We start from the raw sequence: 6,757 nt of genomic DNA on the forward strand, positions 1-6,757 counted from the left end.
TACAGACGTGACTCCTCAGGGGATTCCTTCTCCAGTTTCTAAGGGATTTTTTTTCATTCTTTCAACAAACATTGAGCATCTACTATATACCGTGCAGAATTCCAGGAAGTAGAGATATAGCGATAAACACAAAGGCTCTCAGTTGTCAACACTATCACACTCAAATTAAGGCCTTAAAAATTGAGCATACGGTAGAGAGGAACAAGAATATAGTATGACTGCTTTTGACTTCTAACATTACTGAATTTTACTTGACTTTCCTGTTACATACTTGCTTTAAATCAGTCTGTGGCATTGCCCTGTGATTAGAAATGCAATTCTAGGAGTAATGCTATCGAGTTTCTTCAAATTGCTGACTTGACACACAATCAAAGCCACCTGCCTATGAATAAGCCTAGGAAAATAACGGATTCCTACCCACATGAGCAGAAGCGGCCAGGCTATTACTCCTGTATATCATTCCAGGCACATAAAGGGGAGTGAGGGGTCCAAAAACTCACTAGAGAGACAGGAAGTTAATTAAAACACATCCTTCATTGCCCAGAATTTAGGTAATAAATGCTCTACAGAATGCACTGAGAAGGAAGTCCAATGCTCTGTGGTCACATTTTGCATCTTCCTTTCCAGCATTATGAGAACAAGCCTCTGAGAAGGCTCCTAATCCTGTTTTTTACGCAGAGCTTTGTGTGTCAATGGATGCTTTGCTGGCCCCTGGGAAGAGTAAGAACCACGATTATTATTATTTACTTCCTAGATTCTGGTTACACACAGACAATACCTTCATGGCCCACTCTAGATCATATTTTCTAAAAGCCCAGGCATTGGTCCTAGTCTGTTAATTATGGGAAGTCAATCTTTATTCAAGACCAATAGTCTTTGGGAAAAAAATGATGGGGAGAGGATTGATTCCATGGTGATTCTGAAGAATTCATTTACAGGGAAAACTTCCAAAAGTCTCCTTTAATTACAAAGATAAAAATGCATCAGGTCAAGTCATTCCAGCAAGCCTCTCAGAGGAAAAATTCAAAATTGAAAATCGGTGTTGTGAGTGTACTAGATAGGATGACTTCCCTCTCCCCTTCAATAGCTTGATTGCTTTGTTTGTTTTTTTGATAACAGTTTCTCGGGGTTTCTGGCACTCTGGGCTGGAGGAGATGGCACGGCAACATTGTACTCTTAAATCACTATTTGTCCACACTCATAAAATATCTGAGAAATAGATGGTCATTCATTTGGTCCCTTCTTTCTTAATGTAAACTGTCTATCACCTATCACCTTCCTCTATTTTCAATTACACTCATGTGATTGTCAAGTAAATCATCAGAAAAGGCAACTTGCTGAAACTCCTGCACTTTCGACTCAGTTCAATTCCACGTGGTCCACCTTAAAAGAATATTAGAGATCATATAATGGATGTGGTTGTTTCTCAGTCTTTATTACAGCAGCTAGCACAGCCAACCTTAACTAATGCAAATGCCCACTAAGTACAGGTACTGTGCCAGGGAACAGTGTGTACGTGGAGAGATCCACCAGCCTTTGTCTGAAACTCTTAGGGTCATATCCATACCCCAAGTCATCTTTTTTCTTCTGCTTTTATAAAGTGAGCAATGCATATACCATTCAATACATAACCCACCAGTCTGGTCCAGAATAGCACCAAATATTCAAGCACATTTAGATTTCTGCAGCTAAATGCATGAATATTCTCACTGGGCATGACAAATAAAGATTTCAAATAGCTTCATGTCAGTTTTGTTTGTTTGTTTTTCTAAAGGTTTTATTGATTTATTTGAGATAGAGTGAGAGTGAGCGAGAGAGAACGAGCACGAGTGGGAGGGAGGGGCAGAGGGAGAGGGAGATGCAGGCTCTCCACTGAGCAAGGAACCGGATACAGGGCTCGATCCCAGGACCCCAGTATCATGACCTGAGCCTAAGGCAGACGCTTAACCGACTGAGCCATCCAGGCACCACCCAGGTCAGTTTTTAAAATGCATCCAATGAGTTACAAATTGTATCAAGTAGAAAAGTAAGATCTACAGATAAAAGACCCATTCATTCAACAAACTTCTGTGGTGCCAGGGGTTTGAGAAATGAAAGACACAATTTTATAGGGAAGGAGCTCACAGATGCATACAGTAATTGAGTGTGATGGAAGAGCTAGCTAGAGGATGCTAGGGTCATAGAGAGAAAGGACACCAAATCTAGTTCGGGGGTTTGGGAAGACTTTCCAGGGGAGAACGATGCCCAAGCTCGTCTTGAGAAGTATGAATGTAATCTGAGGAAGGGAACGGAGAGGGAAGAATGTTCTGGGCAAGGAAAATACACTCTAGGGCAGTTACTGGGATCAGGAAGGAATGAGCAGAGGACACTCAGAATAAGCCGAACTCAGCATCATGTTTGACAATTTCTCTACAAGCAAATCATCTATTTTCCGTCTATTATGATATTGAACTTCTTTGCTCCTACTAAACATTGCTGCATACTTATGTCAAAGTTGCTTTTTATTAGACTTTTACTGGACTTTATCTTTGTTTCTCTTGCATAATTACAATCACTGTTCTGGGGATATTTTATTTTTTCTTTTTTTTTTTAAGTAAACTCTACTGCCAATGTGGGGCTCAAACTCGCCACGCCAAGACCATGAGTTGAACGCTCCACCGACTGAGCCAGTCAGACACCTCTGGGGATATTTTAAAATGAGAGTTGAAATCCATACATGCTTCTTTGGCTAATGTACCACCTTACCTCCATGTAACTCAAAATCTTCACAGATATTTTCACAGCTCTACTCTATGCCAAATTAATTGGGGAAAAATAATCCAATCTGGTATCAAAACCTACAGAAAAGATTTAATACGGTAAGAGCAGAGAGAGGGTGGAGCAGAGATGGCAAAACAACTCAAGTAGGTAAGATCCAGTAAAGCGGCTTTTTAAAACTACCACTGAAACACGTGATTTTGTGTAATTAAAAAATAATGAATCCGAGAAGGTCTATCATTTTTCCACTTCAAGCTTAATTCTCAAACATGGGCCTTTAAAATATTTGTAAGTTGAGTTCTTTTCCTCAAAGAGTAGACGAGAATTCAAAGCGTAGAACATCTTTTCAGGATGTGCTTGGTGCGTTGACGAGGAAAGGCTCATCGTTACCACTTTCTGAATATCACTGATGGGCTCCAAAGACAGACACAGCCATCAGCAGCATACACAGATGCTCATAATCATTTTAAGAAGAGGTTTTCAGTTGGGGGAGCTGATGCGCTCCATTTGCTAATTGCTTCCTCTGCCTGTTTTTCTGTAATCTCCCGTTCAGACTTGTTTTCTGTCTTTGGAGAGTCTCTGATGTGATGAGCAGTGGGAGATACAGACCTAATTCCCGTGTGATTGTTACAGGTGCACGCGTCACTTTGCATGAGCCATTGCGTCTTGTCGTGGTGAATTTGTCAGTAACTTCCCCCACCAAGTTTCAAACATGTTTAAATGACATCTTGAGGGAATCACTGCAATATACCCAATGTTATTTGTCTTAATTGTACAATCTTTTGTCAGAGTTGCTGAAAAAAATTTATTCCACTTGAAAGTTTTCTGATTTGTTAATGTTAGTGTTTCATTATTAAAACTCAATGTTAATTTATGGGATTCAGCCATTTCTTGGATCTCTTTTCTCCTCAAGTTTCTTTAGAACATTAATCATTGAGAAGTTGCAAGCTGAACTATTCCATTTTGGTCTAGTATAGTTAGCAATGTCTTTATTGCTTCTGGATTGAGTGGCAGGGTCATGGGCAAATATGGCAACTGTCAAGAGAGCCTCGTGGACGTGAGTCTATATAGGCAGGATATGGGCACCCGGGATAAAGTGATGAGGCAGGTGGGGGCAGTCCCATTGGTGACCATCCCCCAAGGACTGTCCGGGAAGTAGCATATGGAAGGGTTTCCTAGATGAGATCCATATACTTCAGCAGTCAGATGATCAACTGTTATTTACTGTGTGTCCCATAGACCTATAAAATTATGCAAAAACTGATAGCCCATTTAGATAGCAATCCTGAGCTACCCCTGCTTTAAAAAACCGAAGATTTTTTTTTTTTTACTAAGCAAAGGAAAAACATCATCCCGTACAAACTGAAAAGCACTTAGTCAACTAGTTCTTTCAAGTGACTGTGCAGCTGTCCCTGATGTAAGCTGTTTAGAAATTAAAGTTTTAGAGGTAGGATATGTCAAGTTGAAACAATCATTTTTCCTCTGAGTATGAACAATCACACATTTCCTATGATTTAGACATGATTTATGGGTTGACTGCCAAAAAGAAAAAGTCTTTTAAAAAAATCCCCTTTAATAGGAGAACTTCCAAAATCAGGATTTTAGATGACAACTAGGCAGAAAAGACTGTACCACCATAGTCAAGATTTCAGTACAATTTTTACTGCAGATGGTGGCCAAATTGGATTTTCTGTTCCAGACCATCCACCTTTGCTCCAGGCCCAGACTTTCAGCTATGGAGAGCCACCTGAATGTCCTGCCCTCACCTCAAAACTAAAAAGGCCCAAAGGGAAAAATTCATTTTCTTATCCCTCCATCCACGCACCCAACAAAAACCAAAACAAAAAATGAATCAAAGAAAAACTTTGGTTCTGCTTCCCAAGTTCTCAGTTCCTTCTAAAGGTACCCCCATTATCCTAGCCTTATTCAATCAACACACGTAGGGGAAATATAGATAAACGAGCCACATGCCCAACATCCAGAGCATAGCATTAAACTGTGGAAGGTGCTGTGACAATTATGCATAAAGTGTCAGGGAATACAGATCAGTGGCATCAACAACAGCCTTTCAAGGGGGTCGGAAAATCCTTTCAGAGAAGACAACACTTAGGTTGAGAATTAAAAGATTCCAAGGAGAAGGGGAACATTCCAGGCAGAAAGGAACAATGTGTGAAAAGAGGGCATGAAATTTCATGGTGAACTGCAAATAGATCAGTGTGATCACAGTGAAAGACAGAGGTGGGAACATAGCAGCACAGGGATGGGAATGTGAGTAGATCATGAAGAACTCTATTCGCTAAGAAGTTTGATCTTTACACAAGTAAGGAGCCACGCAAATGATTTTTCCAGATGCATTTCAAAAAAATTATACCAGTTTTAAAAGTTTGGGCTGTTGCTCAGAAAATATTCAATTAACTTCCCTTCTACTTGAGTGGGGTATATACATTTTTGCCCCATGGACCTGGACTTTGTCATATGATTGACTTTGACCAAAGGAATATAATTCTAACAGTAGCTTTAAGTATACTTTGCCCTCCGATGATGACCACAAGAAAAGCATATTCTAGATAGCCTCTGTCCCTTCAGCCTGAGCCCCATAATGAGACCCAGGCTGCAGATACAAAGCCTGGAGTTCAAAGCCTGATTCATGGATTCCAAAACCCCAAATCAAGCCCCACCAAGTTGTAGCCTGAAAAAGAACCACTTTCGCCAACCCAAAGACTTATGAGCAAGAACAGAAAATGCACAGTTATAAACCACTAAGTTTGGGAGTGATTTGTTACACAGCATTACTGTAGCAAGAGCTGACTAATACATGCATGTTAGGAAATATGACAACAATTTTTCAAAGATTATTTATTTATTTATTTGACAGAAAGAGAGAGAGGGAGGGAGAGAGTACAAGCCAGGGGGAGAGGCAGAGGAAGAAGCAGATTCCCTGCTGAGCAGGAAGCCCAACGCAGGGCTCCATCCCAGGACCCTGAGATCATGACCTGAGCCGACAGCAGACACTTAACCGCCTGAGCCACCAAGGCTCCCTATGAGAAGAGTTTTTAACTCCCATTTAACCTTATACCTCTTCTTCCAAATTCAAAATACCAAGGAGATATTCCTGTAATCCTTCCTTAGAATTAGATTACTAGAACAGCCTCCTAACCAATATTCCTGAGTCTGTTTGCTCAGTTCTCATCCATCCTGAAGTCTATGTCTCGATTATTCTTCTTCAACACCACCTTGATGTCACATCTCATCTCACCATTTGCAGGGCTTCGCATGGTACAGCATTTCAGATTCAAATTCTGCCTTGTTTCCAAAAACCACCAAGTAGTTTAATCTCTTCACTGTTTGCATCCCAGACTAATTCTTTATGCCATATCTTTGTTCAGACAGAAGAACCTTCTTCTCTGAACCCCATTTAGAATATTCATTTCTTCTTTTCAGCCCATCTACAAAGCTTCACTTTAAGCCACGTTTCTTTCATGTAGTAATCACCCTTCCCAGACTTCTTAGAGCTGCAAGGACTGTACCATTCCTATGACTTTTTCAGTCTCTATCACAGGAGCATCTAGTTACACAGCGACTTTGCATATATGTATGTGTGTACATCTCATCTTCCCAACTACCTTGAAATCTCCTTGAAAGCCAGAACTACATCAAAGTTTACTACATTCTCAGGGCGCCTGGGTGGCTCAGTTGGTTGAGTGACTGCCTTCGGCTCAGGTCATGATCCTGGAGTCCCGGGATCGAGTCCCACATCGGGCTCCCTGCTCAGCAGGGAGTCTGCTTCTCCCTCTGACCCTCCCCCCTCTCATGTGCTCTCTCTCTCTCTCTCTCATTCTCTCTCTCAAATAAATAAATAAAATCTTTTAAAAAAAAAAGTTTACTACATTCTCTAGCTCTCCCCTCAAAGTTCTTTGCAGAATGGCCGGACACAAGAGGGAATAGATATTTGTTTGATACCCTAAAACAGGCTTTCATTTGTTCAAAACATACCAATTAA

Source organism: Neomonachus schauinslandi, chromosome X (genome assembly GCF_002201575.2).
Source record: "Neomonachus schauinslandi chromosome X, ASM220157v2, whole genome shotgun sequence".
Classification (NCBI taxonomy): Eukaryota; Metazoa; Chordata; class Mammalia; order Carnivora; family Phocidae; genus Neomonachus; species Neomonachus schauinslandi.